This window comes from Notothenia rossii, assembly GCF_949606895.1.
Source record: "Notothenia rossii genome assembly, chromosome: 3".
In the NCBI taxonomy this organism is placed as follows: Eukaryota; Metazoa; Chordata; class Actinopteri; order Perciformes; family Nototheniidae; genus Notothenia; species Notothenia rossii.
Window position 1 is genome coordinate 50,251,709 of NC_136901.1, and position 20,952 is coordinate 50,272,660.

The 20,952-nt window shown below is 42.1% G+C and overlaps 1 protein-coding gene across 3 annotated transcripts in view; it reads left to right on the forward strand.

Annotated features, from left to right (window-relative positions):
* The window catches only part of LOC307032161 (uncharacterized protein), a 374,501-nt gene that overhangs the window by 26,762 nt on the left and 326,787 nt on the right, over positions 1-20,952 (forward strand). The gene's annotated exons all lie outside the window — the stretch shown is intronic.

Consider the following 20,952-nt stretch of genomic DNA (forward strand, 5'->3'; position numbering starts at 1 on the left):
TCCTCTTTCTCTGCTTCCATCTCTCAGGCAAACAGCACTTTCTTTCAAGATAAGATCCAATCTTCCTATTCCAATCCCAAAAAACTATTTTCTATCTTCTCCACCCTCTTGGACCCTCCCAAAGCCCCTTCCCCCTCCTCCCTTCTGTCAAACGACTTTGTTAACCACTTTGAAAAAAAGGTTGATGATATTCGCTCTTCTTTTTCTGACTCATCTTTACTCACCGCTGGGTCACCAGACCCACCTTTCACCCACACACTGACCTCCTTCTCCCCTCTCTCTCCAAGTGAGGTTCTTACCCTCATTACCTCTGCCCGTCCTACTACCTGTCCTCTGGACCCTATCCCCTCAAACCTCCTTCAGACTATCGCTCCTGATATTCTACCGTTTCTCACCCATTTCATCAACACTTCTCTAACTTCTGGTCACTTTCCAAACAGTCTCAAGGAGGCAAGAGTAAACCCTCTCCTAAAGAAACCCACTCTCAACCTGTCTGATGTTATAAACTACAGGCCTGTCTCTCTCCTCCCGTTCCTGTCTAAAACACTTGAACGCGCTGTCTTTAAACAACTCTCCTGTTATCTCCATCAGAACAACCTTCTGGATCCGCATCAGTCTGGTTTCAAGGAAGGTCACTCAACAGAAACTGCTCTCCTTGCTGTCTCTGACGAACTGCAGACTGCTAAAGCAGCCTCCCTCTCCTCTGTCATCATCCTTCTGGACCTGTCTGCTGCATTCGACACGGTGAACCATCAGATCCTCCTTCGCACTCTCCAAGAACTTGGAGTTTCAGGCACTGCACTTTCCCTCCTCACCTCATACCTCAAAGACCGCACCTACAGGGTTACTTGGAGAGGGTCCGAGTCCGACCCTTGTCAATTAACTACAGGGGTCCCTCAGGGCTCTGTTCTTGGTCCCCTCCTCTTCTCCTTGTACACAAACTCGCTCGGGTCTGTCATTAGCCCGCATGGTTTTTCATACCACTGCTACGCTGACGACACCCAACTAGTTCTGTCCTTTCCCCGCTCAGAGACCCAGGTCGTCGCACGCATCTCTGCTTGCCTAGCAGACATCTCTCGGTGGATGTCTCCTCACCTCAAGCTCAACATTGACAAGACTGAACTGCTTTTCCTTCCGGGAAAAGATTGTCCCACTCCTGACCTAACAATCAACATCGGCACCTCTGTTGTTTCCCCGTCTCAGACTGCAAGGAATCTGGGTGTGGTCCTAGAAAACAAACTGTCCTTCACTGCAAACATTGCTGCAACAACCCGCTGCTGCAGATACACGCTTTACAACATCAGGAGGATACGTCCCCAGCTGACCCAGACATCAGCGCAGGTTCTGGTCCAGGCCCTCGTCATCTCACGCCTAGACTACTGCAACTCCCTCCTGGCTGGTCTACCTGCATGTGCCATCCGACCTCTGCAGCTCATCCAGAATGCAGCGGCTCGTCTGGTTTTCAACCTTCCTAAATTCTCCCACACCACACCACTCTTCCGCTCCCTTCACTGGCTTCCAGTAACTGCTAGAATCCACTTCAAGACACTGGTACTTGCGTACCATGCTGCGAATGGATCTGGCCCTTCCTACATCCAGGACATGGTTAAACCTTACACCCCAGCACGTGCACTCCGCTCTGCATCGGCCAAACAGCTCGCTGCACCCGCACTGCGAGGGGGACCCAAGTTCCCGTCAGCAAAAACATGTGGGTTTGCTATCCTGGCTCCAAAATGGTGGAATGAGCTCCCCATTGAAATCAGGACAGCAGAAAGCTTACACATCTTCCGGCGCAAACTGAAAACTCATCTCTTTAGACTCCACTTCGAGCGATTAAATTACTAACAAAGCACTTATATACTAATAAAGGGCTGGCTTATCTAAAGCCAGTTGAGTAGCACTTGAAATGTTTGGCTCTATGAAACCTGATGTACTTATATGATTCTGTTTTCTTCAAGGTTGTATCTTCCTGGTCGAATGCACTTATTGTAAGTCGCTTTGGATAAAAGCGTCAGCTAAATGCAATGTAATGTAATGTAATGGATGGGTGTGACAGGCTCATCCATATCCGGCTCACTGTTCTTCTGGTAAGTCATCATCTGATGATGAAAGGTCGGGTGACGAAGGTGGATCATATCCTGGTGATGAAGGTGGAGATGGAGATGCTGATAATGGTGGAGGTGATACCTCTTTCTTTGGGGTGGGAATTATGTTGCATTGACTGCCAGTGTCTTGGAACAGCTTCCTCTCTATTGGAGTCCCTGAAAAGAGATTTCCAAATATGAATTATGATATGAAAAACCAATCATCAAACCATACCAGTAATATTTTGCAAGAAGGTAATAGACAGTCCAGTTTACAGCAATACAAGCATGTGCAAATTATATGGAAAGTACTAGAGTGTGACCTATTTTGGAAAATGAAGCCACTTGCATTTTTGGCTTATTTTCCAGGGTCCACGTATATTTCGCCTAATAGTTCAATATAAATGTCCTTGCCAAACTTGACATGCTGTGATACATGTACATGTACGATTTTATGAGATGGAAATGTTGTTATTTAATTATGTTATCATCTACATACCCCCTCCCTCCCAAAACCATTATTTTGACTCGGTATTTAATACATAAATCCTATGCATTGCCAAATTCATCTTCCTTTGATTTATAAACTTTATATGCTTTGTAGTATATATGTACAGGACTGTCTCAGAAAATTAGAATATTGTGATAAAGTTCTTTATTTTCTGTAATGCAATTAAAAAAACAAAAATGTCATACATTCTGGATTCATTACAAATCAACTGAAATATTGCAAGCCTTTTATTATTTTAATATTGCTGATTATGGCATACAGCTTAAGAAAACTCAAATATCCTATCTCTAAATATTAGAATATCATGAAAAAGTATACTAGTAGGGTGTTCAACGAATCACTTGAATCGTCTAATTAACTCGAAACACCTGCAAGGGTTTCCTGAGCCTTGAAAAACACTCAGCTTGGTTCAGTAAACTAAATCACAAGTATGGGGAAGACTGCTGATCTGACTGCTGTCCAGAGGACCGTCATTGACACCCTCCATTAGGAGGGTAAGACACAAAAAGAAATTTCTCAAAGAGCAAGCTGTTCACAGAGTGCAGTTTCAAAGCACATCCACAAAAAGTCTGTTGGAAGGGGGAAATGTGGCAGGAAACGCTGCACAACCAAGAGAGATGACCGCAGCCTTAACAGCATTGTGAAGAAGAGTCGCTTCCAGAATTTGGGGGAGCTTCAAAGACAGTGGACTGAAGCTGGAGTCCAGGTATCAAAAGTCACTGTTCACAGACGTGTCCGGGAAATGGGCTACAATAGCCGTATTCCCATGGTCAAGCCACTTCTGAACTCAAGACAACGGAAGAGGCGTCTGACTTGGGCTAAGGAAAAGAAGCACTGGACAGTTGCACAGTGGTCCAAAGTCCTCTTTTCAGACGAAAGCAAGTTTTGTATTTCATTTGGAAGTCAAGGCGCCAGAGTCTGGAGAAAGGCTGGAGAGGAGCAAAATCCAAGTTGCTTGAAATCCAGTGTGAAGTTCCCACAGTCAGCGATGGTTTGGGGAGCCATGTCAGCTGCTGGTGTTGGTCCACTGTGTTTCATCAAGCCCAGAGTTATGCAGCTGTGTACCAAGAGATTTTAGAGCACTACATGCTTCCGTCTGCTGAAAAGCTCTATGGAGATGAGGAATTCATTTTCCAGCATGATCTGGCACCTGCCCACAGTGCCAAAACCACCAGTAACTGGTGTACTGACCATGGCATTACTTTCCTCGATTGGCCTGCAAATTCCCCTGACCTGAACCCCATAGAGAATATGTGGGGTATTGTGAAGAAGAAGCTGAAAGACACCAGACCCAACAATGCTAATGAGCTAAAGGCCGCTATTGAAGCATCCTGGGCATCCATAACACCTCAGCAATGCCACAGGCTGATTGCCTCCATGCCACGCCGCATTGATGCAGTAATCCATGCAAAAGGATTCCCAACCAAGTACTGAGTGCATTAATGGACATTTTCAAATGTTTGATTGTGTTTTGCTGTTATAAATCTTTTTTTTTTACTTGGTCTGAGGAACTATTCTAATTTTTTGAGATAGGATTTTTGAGTTTTCTTAAGCTGTATGCCATAATCAGCAATATTAAAATAATAAAAGGCTTGCAATATTTCAGTTGATTTGTAATGAATCCAGAATGTATGACATTTTTGTTTTTTTAATTGCATTACAGAAAATAAAGAACTTTATCACAATATTCTAATTTTCTGAGACAGTCCTGTATGCATAATTGGATTACACTGGTGAGAGGTCCCTCCATTATAAGACCTTGCCTGCACCAAGAAAATCATATAATTTAGGTGGTATTATAATAGAGGGACAGGAACAGAATTAATATAACTTGCTTCTCGATGAGGCATCATAGCGCAGAGGGATTGTACAATGCAGACTACTGGACACACATATGCACTTAATTTTGTAACTGATAATGACTGATAATAATAACTGACCTGTTGTCTCTTCTCGCGGCTTAGTTTGAACCCCTTTGCTCCTCTGTGGCTTTTTCTTCTCCTTTACTGGATCAGTTTGGCAAGCAGAGGTCATAGTGCCTGGCGTCTCTTGCATGGGATTATCTGATGCATCACTGCATGCAGTTGAAGTATGTGCAGCTGATGCACCATCAGCTGTCAACCGTGGCTTTAGGAGAGAATCCAAAACCTAACCCTGCGTGTCCGATACCCTGCGTGTCTCTTACCTCCCGGGCCGACCGATATGAAGCGTTTCCAAGACGAACCGTCTGACTCAGGGGTCCCACCATGGGTTCCGCAGCGGGGTGGAAGTTCCACCTCCCCACTTCGCCGCGGAGTGCAAGGCAAACACCTGTTTCTCTAATCCTCCACTGTTGCATAGCGGCCTTAGTCGGCTGCGGCATTCAGCAATTGGCCTTGCTCCGGGCACCGGCTCCCTCGGGGACCACGGCTCGGTGGCTTCACATGATATAGGGTCGACCCTACTTCATCACAGGCTACCTGTTTGATCCTGCGTAACAACCACATATATGCTTGTCTGCAAAGAGGGAAATGCCTGGTCCCGCCCAGGTGTTCCTCTACGGCTAGTGTCCAGCCAGCTGCGGTATCAGCAAATTTGACCCGCCATCGGAGGGCCTCCTCCCCGGGTCCAGGTTCCGGTGCTTGGCTGAAGGATGGAAATAAACAAAGAATGATATTTTACAGGACATGACGGATATATGTGTTTTTCCAGGCTTTTTGGAAATAAACCAAATGTGATTTTGCAGGGCATTACGTAGCTCATTTACCCATGTGATGTTGTGCAGTACATTACTGAGCTCTAACGATATGGGGTACCAGGAGAAGTGGGATGCTGCCATTTCCCAACTGGTATCCGGAGGAATATAAGGAGGGTTGACAGGGGACTCTGCCCAGTGCTCATGAACCAAATGAGGGGTGTGTTAGAGGGGAAGGCTCTGGCTATTTCTGCAGCCTCTGCTTCTACCTTCTCTCCCCACCCCGATACCAGCGCGTGCCTGCTGTAAAAGGCAGGTGCACGGGCTCTCACTGCCACTAACTCTGAGCCTGGCTCCCGAGCAGCACGTTCTCCCCGGCAGTCCGCCAGCAGATGAAAAACACCCACCTCTCCGCCTCTTCCAAGGGATGAGGGAACCGCGCGGGGGGGTCTGCTGGAGGCTCCTGCCGGGTGCTCCGTACTGCGTTTCACCGGGACCTGGCTCGAAAAACTCGGAACCCTGACTCCAGTGCGGTGTGGCGGCCTCGACCTGGCCGTCCACCGTGCGCCTCCGGGTACCTGACTCCCCTGCCTCCTCCGGGGGCAGGTGCAAGGGGTTCGATGCCTCCTCCCCCCGCTGCGGCGAAGGCCCGGAGGTACTGTTATTCCCCGTTTTTGTACCCAAAACTGTCTTGTGAGCTCGTGGCAGAACCATGAAACAAAAAACAATCAATGTATCGGACCCATCACCAGCCCCGCGTTGATGCGGAGGTGGGACCATTTTAACCAGGTGGTAACCCAAGTCCTCCCCTTGGTCCGTGTTCCCTGCATTGAAGCATCGGACCCATGGTTGCAATCACCGGTTAGCTAACGCATATAAACGGAGAAACAGAAAAACATTTAAATACAATTAATTGTGTGTGTTTTAGGAAGGATGTTGTCCGAATGCCCGGTGTGCAGACTCTGCTATCTGGCTTTGAATAAGCACCTTAAGCACAAACATGCAGTGCGGAACCTGGAGGAAAGAGGCATCATTCTTAAAATGGCCAGTGGCAGAATAAATGTTCGGACCAAACCCTGTCCCATCACAGGGTGTTCGTATGCTGGGAAGAAACTACACCGTCATGTAACTCCTGACCACCCTGAGTTCTCCCGGGATGAGGCACATCAGGTCATGGCAAGGCTGAAGCATAGTGTGGCCATGCAGTTGCTCCATGACCTCAGAGAGACTAATCCCATCATTGGAATGGCTACATCATTGGATAAAGAAAATGAGGAGGACTACCCGGTGCACCCTCCACCCTTCTCCCCACATACCGAGTGTGACGAAGAGGAATGCAGGCAGGTGAGGCTGGAAAATGTGGCATTGAGGGCTCAGAAGGATGCCCTCATTTATGAGGTGAAGACCCTGCGCTCCAGGCTGAAACAGGGGCTAAAACCCAGGAAGCAGAGTGCCACTGCTGCTCTGCTTGAGGAAGACGAAGAATGTATACGATTTAAGGGCCTAGCAATCTCAAGTACCCCCGGCATGAACACAGTAGCCTCCGGCAGCAATACCCCTCTCAAGACCCTGGTGAAGACTGTGATGCGGTCCTCAGAAGCCTCCGGTAGTGAGACCCCGGTGAAGACTGTCATAAGGTCCGTAGAAGCCTCCGGTAGTGAAACCCCTCTCAAGTCTGTGATGCGGTCCCCAGAAGCCTCCGGAAGCAAGACCCCGGTGAAGACTGTCATGCGGTCCGTAGAAGCCTCCGGTAGTGAGATCCCTCTCAAGTCTGTGATGCGGTCCCCAGAAGCCTCTGGTAGTGAGACCCAGGTGAAGACTGTCATGTGGTCCGTAGAAGCATCCGGTAGTGAGACAAAAGATACAAATAAAAGAGGGCTTGTCGGGTCCACAGAGTGAATTCTTCCTTTTCACAACGGGGAAGCACGCCTCCAAGAACCTGAACGCTCACTTGAAGAGGGCTTGGGCTGATGCTGGCCTAGAAACAGCCATCACCTTCACCATCTTGCGCACTGCCCTGGCTGACAATATCAAGCATCACCAAGACCCAGAAACCAGGTCAACTCTCGCTAGGTTTATGTGTCACGACGTAAGCACTGCAGACCGGATCTACGCGAATACGCCTGGAATAAAGGAGGGATTGAAGATCCGCTCCATGTTCAGGGCGGCAGCAGCTGCAGCAGCATCATCATCAAAAGTAGGTCTACCACCGTCAGCGCCCTCCGAAGAGGGCTCAGGGGCGGAGAACAGCGATACCTCTTCTTCAGGGCCGGTTGATACTCCTGATGAGGGGACAGGGGCCGTGGACTCAACCTTTTTTCCCTGGTGCACCGTACAAGTTAGACGGCTAATATGGCCCCCAGGCCCCATGCTAATCATGTTTTTATTATGTTTATTATGTTTATTATGTTTATTATGTATATTTTGTATACTGTTTTTGTAAAAATCGTGTGCTAATTAAATAAATAATAAAACATAAATATAACCTTGAAGGTTCCCAGGGGCAAATACAGTGCCAGGTATCAGACTATTTAAACAATGTTTACCCATGATTCAGACACCTTCCCTGGCTTATGCATTTCCAGGAGAGGTTACATGTTAAATTATATCGTGCAAAATGACAGGCTACAACTCTCTTCCAGACGTTTAAAAACATTTTCCCCGACCATTTAAACATTATTTCTGGCTTGTAAAGTGCGGTGATGAGCCCTTGAGGTATCAGACTATTTAAAGGGTTACCAGGACCATGAGAATATCCTCCACAGGGTGGGGGGGGGGGGGTGGTGCCGTGAATAAGGCAGAATACGGACGGTAAAGCACCGCAAAATCCACCCCCTTTAGGGTTACCAGGGGCATGAGGTTCTGTAGGGTGTGATCATCTGGGTTTAGTCCGTGGGGGAGTACTTAAGTCCGGGGGCCCGGGGACTCACGGTGCACAAGGTTATGGAAGTGCCACTGTTGCCGGAGGTCCTTAGTCCGTCCTTTGGGGCTCTGTGAGGGGCTACAGAGAGGTGGTTTTCCCGGTCCCTCTCCTGGAGGTATGAAATAACCTGAGCTCCATGTGAGGGAGAGAGGCTGGAGGTCATTAGGCCGTCCTTTGGGGCTCTGTGAGGTGCCAAAGAGAGGTGTTTTTCCCGGTCCCTCTCCTGGAGGTGTGAAAAAACCTGTTTGCCCGTATTAGGAAGCCGAGCTGGAGCTACTTCGGGGGTCTGTGAGCAGCTACAGAGAGGTGCTTTTCCCGGTCTATTTCATGGAAGTCTGACATGAGCAGAGTGTGCATGCTTTGAAACTAATACACCCACGCTTAGCATGCTATTTTAGGGTATACATCTTATCTTATCACCATGGATGTACCTGTATTTAAAAAAAGCTTACAGCACCGGGTATTCCCAGGCGGCTTCCCATCCAAGTACTGACCCGGCCCGACCCTGCATTACTATGGGTCTCTGAAACAATCAGACTGTTACCACACTGTTAGCAGGCTTTAATCAGATTTTTAGCACTCGTTTCCCCGCAGAAACTAGTTTAAATGACCGTGGTCACCATGGTGGGGATTTAGGAATCTACCTGTGTGTGGTGCGGAGCTTCCCTGCACTTTAAATCCATTGATTTGCCCTGTTTTTTTGTATTTTTTACTGTTAATGCACTGTGCTCCCTGGGATGATGCGCCCTCCTGTGGGGACACATGAGAACTGCACTCAAATCACTTTGTGCTTTTTAAACAGTTTAAAATAGATTTTTCCACATTTAAAAACCGCTTTCTGCCCTGCAAATCATTTCTAATCATTATTACCGTTATGGAGGGGCTGCAGGAACACTTTCCCCGCCTTGGAAACATTTATTCCTGGGTAAAATAATCCATTTGTTCCGCCTGCTTTCCGTCAGCACCTGCGGCTGTCGGATTAAAACAGTTTAATGCACTTTTAACACTCAAGTACCCAGGATTCCTGCTCCTGGACCTCTGCATGTGTGTGTGCCTGTGAGCCTGGGGCCCTGAGAGCAGTGACTCTGCCGTTTTTACCTGCTTGTCCATTTGGCTATTCAAATGTTAACGAAATGAACGGATTTCCGTCCATTTGGCTATCAGAATGTTAACGAAATGGACAGACTTCCGTGCGCATCAGCGGCTGTCGGATTAAAACAGTTTAATGCGCTTTTAACACTCACTTAGCCAGGATTCCTGCTCCTTTCCTGGGTTACAGAGTGAGGTGACGCAGCCTGTCCTCTGGGTGGGCTCTGTGGGTTCAGAAATTGGAACCTTTTCCTCCCCAGGAAAGTACCACCTCTCTAGCAATGACTGAAAAGGAAAATCCCAGGAACAAACGGATCTATTCCTGGAAAAAATTATTCCGGCGTGAAAGCGCCTAATATGTAAGGGATACATACAATTCTTCTTTTGCGCTGTTCTTCGTTTCTTTATAGTTTAAAGGGGAAAGTTTAACATCATGAATTCAAAGTTTTGGGCTCTCCACAAATACAAAAATATTATTCATAATGTATTTTCCATTGTGTTTTCCTGATAGACGAACACTGACATTGAAATTGACTGACATTAGGATTGATAAGTCTGCACATTAGATTAGAGCGTTGAACTTAACAACGGACTGCTCTCCTTACAACGTTCTGCTATCTTTAGCAGCGGTCTGCTAGCGAAAACTAGCTTAACATCTTACATTTTGAAATTGACAAATTAGAATTGAATAAATGTAGGAATGTGGAATAAAAGGATAGAATAATAAAGGTTTTTATGTAAACATAAGAAGTTGAAGTAAAATGTCCAATAACAGATGAAATTAAATGTAGGTGAAATTAATGTTAAACAACTTCTATCTTTTACGTCGTTTATTAACACAGCTGAAAACTATGTTTCCATAGTAACACTGTCCAACTGTTACTGTGAAGGTAAAACAACCCAGAAAAGGCACATACTATAATACAAATAATAGTGTTTAACCACAGACAATGGTGAATCATGTCGTAAGAGACAACTGCATTAAAACTAAAACATTTATTCAAACATAATTGAAAGTAAAATGTGCACATTAGAATAAATATATAGTATGTATTTACAGTGGATTATTAGTGTCAATAGAATTGTGTTATTACTTTTTCATAACCTATAGGCTACATCAATTTGCCCTCAGAGTAAAATATGTTTGCCATACATATATAATATATATAATACATATATATATAATGTAGCCATAGTTTGAATATGATCTCAGACAAAATCAGACTTCATATTGGAAGAAGATAAATGACTGTTTCACAACATTCCCTTCAATAGCTGAGGTTAAATATGTAAGACTGAGAATATCACACTGAGAGCTGATGTTTGTTTTTCATCAGCAGATGATTAAATCACATTTTAATAGCACGCTATAGCGCCATATGTGCTCTTCTGCGAGCCCATCTTCAGTACATACACACACACACACACACACACACACACACACACACACACACACACACACACACACACACACACACACACACACACTCACACTCTCACACACACACACACACACACGCACACACACACTCACACTGAGGCTTTATTTGAAGTATTAAAGTAACGTATTATGGCAGAAAGTTTGATACAGTGTATTTCTGGTATATTCATTTTAATAATGTCCCATTTTTAGCATAACCTGTGACTTCTGGCTTGAGTGGGGTGATTGCCCGTTGAGAAGTATTTTTCAGAAAGTCTTGTTGTATTTGATTTCTCTCTGTTTTATTCTTTCATGTTGTGAGTACTGATTTGCTACAACATTTGTGCAGTGGTTAGCTTAAACATGTTGAATTACTCTATATGAAATGGAAGCAGCTCTTATGACAGGGACGAGAGAGCTGGGGGAGGGGACATTCTTCTTAAAAGATCTCCAGCATGTCAAATATTAGGAAAGTCTACATGATAAATATATCTGTGTGTTTAATTACTTTGTATCAAGAATAGCAGTAATGTTTTCCTCGGTATTGTGGATATTAAGGTAACTCACATGTGATATTTGTATAATCCAACTATATCTTAAAAGATGCCAAGAGTAGGTGAAACGAAATGTGCTTTAACAACTGAGGGGGGAGGATAGGAGAAACTCTATGCAAGAATGCGGAACAATAAAAACCAGATGGGGTTGTTTTGCTTCAAATTTAAGGGTCGCCTCTGGCTCGCACTGATTAGGTACGACAGGCAATGTGTTGGTCTCTCCCAATGGGAGACCCCTCTGGGGGAAGCATGCACACACCTCCTCCTATGTTTTTAGTATGATAGCCTGTGTTTTCTCTAAGTTCGCTCTCTTTTCTTCATGCTGGCCAAGGGGTAAGACCTCTCCCAGCGAGAGGAGCTAGAGCCGGAGTAATCTGGATTACTTCGTGATTGAGGTTGTATTTGTGTCGTATGTTTTACCATTAAAACAGATTATTGTTTAAACCATATCCTGGCTGCTTTGAATATTTCCTTCTTTTAAAACAAACTCATAGAGCAATGCGCGGAGCAGAGGTTCCGCCCCAATAACACTCACACTCACTAGCACAGACATTTGTTTCTTGGTCTACCATGAAGAAGAGTTTTATATATTTATGGAGCTGGAAGGCTCTTTGATGTACTTTTCAAAAAGACTGCTGTCTGTCTTATATGCCTCAACAGTCCTTTCTGTGCACAAATACACTAGTTTGAACGCTGCTTCTTTGTTCCAGGCATAAGAAATATTTGTTAAAATTGACAACTGGGTTATGAACTGTAACTCCATATATACATTTCCATTAGTTTCAAGCTGCTAGTGTTGACAATGTTGATTAAAATGAATAGATGTGTCTCTCTCCCCTGCCCTTTACTCGCAATTGCAATGGCGTTCTGCTGGACAGTTCATTTACCACTAACGTCTAACACTTACTTTAAAAAAAAAAGAAAATTGGCTACGAAATTGTGTCCTTAAATCTAAGCTCTTCACAGGATGAATCCTCATGATTTGGTGAGCCTACCTTAGATAGCAACCTCATCAGCTGAGATTGTCATTGCTTATTATGTTAGCTTTGTCATTGTGAGCATGTTAGCATGTTGATGTTAGCATGTAATATAAAGCCACTATCAGGAATAAAGCTCTTAATTGTGATACCTGTGCTAAGAAAGTTGCATTTTTGGATTGGTCAGTTTGTCTTTTAGCAGGATTTCGGTAAAATTACTGCCCCATGTTTTATGTTCCACCTTCGCACCAGGACAAACTGGTTAAGGAAAAGCTTTTTTAATCTATTGTAATGTAACCTTAGTTTTAGATGTCTCCTTAACCCTCTGGAGTCTGAGGGTATTTTCTCGATTTTTAGATGTTCCTTAAATCATCTTTTAAATGTATTTCTCCGAACATGGCACCCCATGTGTTCCATATCAAAATGTTCAGGACAATCTCTGGTCTTGCTATAAATGCAAATTACTCACCTTAGAGCACTGTGAGATGAGATAAGTAAATATTCGGAAAATCTTCAGAACTCTCACAAATTTACTCATTTCATCCAATGTGTTGGTGTTTTAGATTTGGTTACCAAAGTCATAGGATCACAAAAGTATTGAAATATTTGAATTACACTGTATATAGATGTGTAATTCATGTCTAAAATGAAACAAATTAAATTTGAATTTTGAGTAAAATAGTTGTTTATCACTCTACTTTCACCACAGCAGGGACGAAGATACATTAGGATTGAATAATGACTATCATGTACTTGTGATGTACAAATAAAAATGGAGTATTACAACTTCAACCAACAATTTATTGTAAATATGTTTTTTTCAACCAAATATTTATATAAATATAAGAAACTGGAAAATCTCACTATTTACAATATTGAACATCAGAACTTTCAACCAACTATTCATTATAAATGTAAAGACAGTGTCAGGAGGATATTTGTACGAGAACTCTTTGCTGGCTGGGTTGATGGTGATGGCTGTAGGGGAGGCCTTTGTGCCGAGGTGTATCTTGAACCCTAAAAAGAACGTTTCGGAGGTGGGACAGGTGTCTCTCTCTCTCTTTCTCCAGTATTCACAGTTACTTTACATTCAGTATAAAATACAAGGCACACATATATATACATCTATAACAAAGTCTCATCTGTACAGAACAGTATGATACAATAATCACAGGCACATGTATAAATACATCTATGACAAAGTCTCATCTGAGCAGCATGGTAAAATAATAGATGGCAAAAACATGTCTATGGCCACTCTAAATGTCTCCATTGTGGGACGATAAAGGATTATCTTATTCACTTTAACACACAAAAATTAACATTTACACATAAAAAAACTTCTACAAAGAATAAACGTTTACTAATGGAGAGTCTATTTTGCCCCAACAAAACGTTAATGACTATCGTAATTTTTTCAATAAACCTATTGTTCATTTTCGCCACATTCCCCACAAAGTGCACTATTACTGTAATATTTACACTTACCCATCTTCAAATTAATCCTTGTTGTCCCTGTATTCTTCTTCTTCTTCAGAATAGTCGAAGTCTTCAGGTCCATTGGTCATTTCAGACCAAAATGGCTGCTGGCCAAGATTTCCTTGACGGACACACGAATCCACCAACACATACAGTGTAACACAAATTCAATCCTGCTATGAGCGGCCCTATTGGCTGCTGTGAGTTGGTTAAAGTCTCACAAGAGGTACCGCTGGAAAGCTAAAGTTCCAACAATTCCGGGGCTATCTCAATCATAATTCTACTCCTTATAATCGAAAGAATGTATATTAAATACGTAAAATTGCGCTCTTCCACGCGGATCCGCAGGTGCTGAAGAGGGTACATGAAACTTGTTTGAAAAACTGTGTAGTCTCTCAAATGGAAAAAAAACCCTTACATTTTGTCAAATCGTGGGGCTGATGAATACATCTTTTTTAAATAATGAAATGCATTTATTTAATATTATTGTATGGCTTGGTATCACATCAAAACCAAATTTGGTGATTTTGCCTACGAGCCTGTATGTAATATGTGTCTGGCGGATGCCGTATAGGTAAATCCCAACAGAACAAAATGCTTTGAGCTAAAAAGTGAAAGAACATACAGATGTAGCACTCCAGAATGGGCTCCACCCAGCGGATTCCAACCAAAAAGCCAGCGGATACCAGTGGCTGGTATTTGAAAGCCCTCCCACTATTTCTTGAGAGGGATTTCCCCAATTGTTCAATTTCAGGATTTAACCATGAGATGGCGCTTCATTCACAAATACACAAAGACAACTGGGTGAACTTAGGTCTTCAGTTTGTTTCCTGGACTTTCAACAATGTTTGTAGCTCTGCAGTTGTGTTTGCTGAATAGCATTTAATCACTTATTTGTTATGGTTTTCACAGGCTACTATGACGAAAAAACATCAATATTTTAAATCAAATATATATATAATCAAAGTATATCTAATCTTATTATCTTAATTGTAATTCAATAATAGATAGTCTTTATATATTAAATAATCATAATAATAATGTAAATGTTTACACTTCTTTATTTTTTATGCTGATACTTTTACCTTTACAATAGTTTGCTTTAATATGCAGTATATTTTTTGTAATATTGTTGTGGTGTTTTTGCACAGTACAGTAGATCGAAGTAAATCAACTTATACATTATCATGTATTATACTTTGTTGTATTATTAACCTGTTAAGCCCGAAAGGACCCTAATCCGGGTCTGGCGGGTAGTTTTTTCACGAAACTGTGTCTCAGGGCTTCTTAATATTTAAAAACCTATGAATGTGTCATACTCACTTAACGGTTAGAACCTCAGCTAACTGAAGATATGAACCATTTTTTCCGAAACAAGGCACAAGTCTCACAAGAAGCGTCTAAATTAGCCCTGAGGGAAAAAATGCTAACGCACTTGGCACAGAACTCAAGGTACATATACCCGTATTACTTATTGTAACCACACATACAAGATATCAGATTAAAGCTGAGATTCCACAGATTATATAGGTATTGGTATAATCACTGAGCGATCAGAATTCGCGACAGGGGAAGCAAACACAGACATCACAACAAGTAGCATCACGGAGCAGTCACGAGAGATCGTCTCACTTTAGATGTTATTCTGATCAAAAGTTGTGTTCAATGGCATTAAAACGATAAAAACGCGGCTGAATGTTGATCCTTAGGTTAATCCAATGTGTCTGTCACTTTGATTTTTTTTTAATAATCCATAATTCAATTTTTTTTTTTAAATCTGAGAATTTAAATTAGCTGCTAATGGTAGCCACCAGAGTGTATCGCAGCTTCCAGTTCCGGGGCATTCTGGCTGTGCAGCACTCATTCACCAATGGGTAATGTTTAGATAGATTTGAGGAACTTCCCCTCGATTCTATTGGCTCTAACGGTTAAGAGATGTCAATCATCAAAATCGACCGAGGGGGGCCAGAGATATGGAAAATCCACCCAAATGACCCCAGCTGTGTTTTTTTAACTAAATCTCTCTAAAAAGGACAAATATAACTTGTTTTGCATCAATCTTGATTCAGGGTACTTATTATATGTTATAGTTTGGATTCCTAAAGCTTTTAGTCTACCATCCCATCATTCAAGGGTGATTTTCACTATAAGTAAAAAAGAATAGTGGACGGACACTATCATTTACATATTTTTACTATGTCCTCAAGGGTATTCTATTTTTTCTCATTAACACTTCTCCATTAATAGTCTTTTTTATAGAGGGATGAAAGAAAAAACCTTAAAATGTACTTTCCCAAGCTGAGAAGAAATTCAGAGCTCTTTTATAATTATAAGTGGGACAAGATGTCCAAAGATCGATTTTTCAGTAAATATGCTGCCCATTCCTCATTACAGCTGAGCAAGCCAATAGGAAACGTATTGGCCGAGCAGTCTATAAATAAGATAAGCTTAATTTTTAGGCCTAATTACTCACAGCACATATTTACAACCTCAGAAGGATTCAGAGACAATTCTATATCAGTTTGTTATCATATAAGTAATGGAACAACCTTGAATTAATTCTCTACTGTTGCAATAAGATCAAGAACTGCAAATCAGAATATTTTCTATTTAAATGTTTCTTTACCTCATGTTGACGTCCCACAGAGTGTCTGGATGATGCCGGCCCCATTTTGATCACAGGGGTTGTTTAATTGGGTAACACATTTGAGTTTGTCATTCAGTATGCGTTTCAGTTTGCGTTTACAGGTGAATACGTATGCATTTCCTGCCAAATGCTATCCTCAAAAAGATTAAAATACAATTAATGCAAATAAACTACTTCTACTAATAATAATAATCATAATAAATTCAATAATATAAATACTATATTATTTTATTATAATATAGTTTTAATATAGTCAAGACAAAACATGCTTATAACATGCTCAAAAACTGATATTTCTTAAATCTGTATTTATTTATTTTTATTTTTATGTATTCATTTATTTAACAGGAACAGTGCACATAAATGAACATTTCTGTAAATGCACCAGAGTTAGCAAAGAGGCTATTTTTCATCTGTAGTCCCTGGACCGATTTTAAAAGTCAACCTAAAACACATTTCATTTTAAACAAGTAAATACAATACATTCAAAACATGCAACAGACATTACTGGGATACTTAAATAAAACAAATTAAAATACAGAACATTAAAACAAAACAAATAAAACAAAACAAAATAACATGTTAAAACACAGGCAGTGGGTTGTAAGGAGCAGAAGATTGGGTCAGTGCCGGCAGAGCTGATTCCCCACTAACCATATTTGAGCTTTGATTTAAAGAGAGTGAATGTGGTCTGGTCTCTGATTGGTGGTGGGATTGAGTTCCATTGCTGAGCAGCTTTAACAGAAAATTAAGACTGACTGAAAATACTTTTTCTGAGTGGAATAATGCAATCTCCTCTCGCTGAACCTCTTGTTACCCTAGTTGCAGTTGTGGGTATGTTAATAAACTGTCTAAGAGGAGGTGAGGTAAGGCCGTTGACAATCTTGTAAAAAAGACAAGCATTTGTATGTTTAATGAGGTTTTCCCAGCTTAGCAAGTTATATTTTTGCAGTGATGCGAAAAAACAGATTTTTTGTCCAGTATTTTGAGTGTTTGTTTGTACAATGACTCCAGTGGTTTTAATATTGTTGTACTGGTATGTGACCAGGTAGTTAAACAGTAGGTGATTTGTGAGAGAACCATAGAGTATTCAAATGTAGTTCCCTCTGTCAGCAATGTATCAACAACTACACACACATTTCTATCAGTATTTCTCTGTGTTGTGGTTGACATGAGGATGACTGTTGGGTGTTAAGGGGAGAGGCTGAGCATCACCATGAAATATGCAAATGTACATACAAATTCATAAAAGGGGAAAAAATGCTCCATGTTTTTTAGGCTGTAAACTTGAACTGTTATGTAAGCCAACTAGACAGACAGTTTATCACTCTTCCTCCTGTACATTAGCAGATAAAAGGCATACAATACTTGAATGAATGGTAAATAAAGAATGCTGGAAATAACTGCATCTCCATTAGCCTATATGCTATGCAAAGACTGCCTTCTTCATGTCGTGAATTGCAGCTGATGTTTTAATATGGCAATTGGCAATTTGAATTATACAACATTCGCAAGTTGTACATTTGACTCATACAATAACCCACCTTCGAGTGATGCTCTAGTTTCTTCATGTTTTGTTTTTTTCCCTCTTGCTTGCACCGGACTGAAACTGTCTTTTCACCAACATCTCTTCACCTGCACTAGTGGCCGTATCAAAGCTGTGATTGGTCAGATGTCGATTCATTGCAACGGTGTCGGGTTACAGACGTGCTCCCCTTTTCACCTCTCACTCTCTGAGCGGGGAACTGCAGCTGAGGCCCTCTGGGCGGGGCCCCCTGCTAAAGGCGGGGCCCCATGCAGCCTGCGTGATTGGCCTGTAGGGAGGGGCGGCCCTGGGGGGGTGCGCTAGTGAACTGCGAGCACCAGAACTTTGCAGCGGCGGAGAAACTGTGGCGCGCTTACACCAATAGCGACGCATAAGCGCATAAAGGTGCGCCGCATTTGCGCTTCAGATGAGGCTCCCGCCGCTCGGGCCACAAAAAATATCGCTTTAAAAAATGTGTCCTGTGGTATTGGTATTTTGACTAGCAATTTAGTTAAATTGTTTTGTTAAGTTGATCAACGCTACAACACAGCGTTCCGTGAGTCGCTGTCGTTGTTGGGTGAAAAGCAAACAGCTGCTTGCTGCGGAGTGCAGCGCGAGCAGGCTCCTGTGAGCGGGAGCGCGCTCCTTCACTACAGACTATCGCGCCACCTAACCATTCGCCACAAAAAATATCTTCAAATAAAAGAAAGTCACCGGAGGAGTTAAAGGAGAGTGACAGGGAGCAAGAGAAGAAGAGGGAGAGAAAGTTTCAGCCAGCTTGATCGATGGAGTTGGCTTCTAGTGGTGGAGTGACGCGTCCTAAAACCCTTTTATAATCAGATTTTTTATTCAAAAATATAAAAGTGGGGTAGACATGATGAGATTATCCGGCTGAACAAAACGTGCATTTATTAAACAGGTTTGTTTTCCACAGACCTTATTTCCAGCTATTTCCGAAACCCTGTGGAGAAATCCCATTGCTTTTTGTCGAGGGAACCAGCAGCTTACTTCCTGGTTTTATGACGCGTCACTGGCTGCACCTCTCAATATGATGCCAATATAAACAAGGTCTTCTGTCGGCTCTGTACATCAATGCCGACCTATGCTGACAAGTAAGTGAAGAGTAGACAATATAAAAGGTATTGGCGAAATGTCTTAGCAGTTTAGGAAAATGAAAGTTCTAATCAAATCAATTACATAGCCATTACATGTCTAACTCCTAATGACAGGAAGGCAGAAAGTGCATTATACAAATAATAATACTCATAATAATAGCAGACATCTTTTAACAATGACCACAATATCATTATTTCAATAAACCAAATATGAACAATTGAGGAAAATGAGGAAGAACTGATGATTCAAATGTTGTAGTACAAGTACCCCCCAGTCGACAATTTACTAGCGGTATTTACTTGCACTACCGCGGTGGGCCGGCGGAACCAAAGTGGGCCGGTCGAGAGTCCCGGGCTGATTTGTAGTGCCAGTCCGCCCCTGTGATAGGCTAACTTTCTTTTTTTTCGATGCCATGCAATCTACCTACAATACCTTTGCGATCGCTGTATTGGGCACCCCTGGTCTAGGGATATGATTCTCGCTTTTGGTGTAGAGAAGCTAAGCCCTGTACATAGAGGACAGAGTGCAATTGATGGAAAAGTGTTTTGCACTGTCATTAAAAAAATAATCTCCCGTTCATCGCGTACATTCGCGACCCATCTCTCACATCTCTGCGCCACACCAGTGGACCGGGCCCCACACTTTGAGAAAAGCTAGTCTAGGGGTATGATTCTCGCTTAGGATGCGACAGGTCCCGGGTTCAAATCCAGGAAGAGCCAAAGACATCTACATAGGTGTGGAACAGGTTTAGTTTAGGTATCAAAAATGGTTCGTTTGAAGCAATGTGTCCTTCACAATTTTACCAATACTGTGCCCTGCAAGAAACTTAATGTTGAATTTGGGCAAATAATGATCAAGGCTCATCTTCTGTGTAGAGAAGCCATGCATTTTCATCCAAGCTACATTTATTGAGCACAAAGTGCAATTAATGGTAAAGTGTTTAGGAGTGTCATTTAAACAGGATATCGTTAAGAAGACCAAAATATACATTTTTGTCATGGCTCGTTGGTCTAGGGGTATGATTCTCGCTTCGGGTGCGAGAGGTCCCTCAATCCCTCCTATTCTTCCAATATCCTGATGAAAAATAAAATCTCTCTGTTGCATAGGCCACTGTTTGATCAACGCGAATTGGGTGTGGGATCTTGTACTGCGAGTCGGGCTAACGTCCACGCTAGCTTCCACGCTAGCTGCTATATGTTTTGCATTGAGGTGATACTTGAGGCTTGATGTGCTGCGGTGATATGCGAATTCCTTTTTGCATAATTTGCAAACAACCGTGCTCTTATTGACGCTTCCATCCGTCCGTTTTTTAAAACAAAATGTCCCATTCACGGGGCCAACCAAAGCGGTCTCATCAGCTTCTTCGTTCATGTTTGACAATTGTTCACTGTGGTTTGTTGTTGTCTGAAGTCATGAACGTTAGTTGCTGCTCCAGTATAATCGGTACCCCTGAAACTCATCCAGTGAGAAACGTTCCGCGGTGCAAAAATAAGTGCGATTAAAATGCGTTAATTTTTTTAACGCGTTAATTTTTGTTTAATTAATTAATCTTAATTAACGCGTTAAAGTCCCGGCCCTAATTAAAATATCTAATGTTAGTAACTATTAAAGACAAATTCGGGACAATCCTGTTTTAATGTAGTTTGACCTTTGTAACTGCTCTGCAGACATTCTGATAAAATAGGGCTTCTAACTAATTAGCTTAAATAAACTCACTAATTAATGAAACCAGTTCAATACGCATTATTCGTATTCTTATCATTCTTTATGAACGCAGTAACGGTAAGGTATCTAATTACTTATTTATTTAGTATTATAATAATAATAATAATAATGGCTTTAATTTATAAAGCACTTCATATTTGCATTCAAATCCCGAAGTGCTAACATCGTAAAAAGAATAAAAAGCAATAAATAAAAATAAATAAGTAAAAAGAATAAAATAAGATAAAA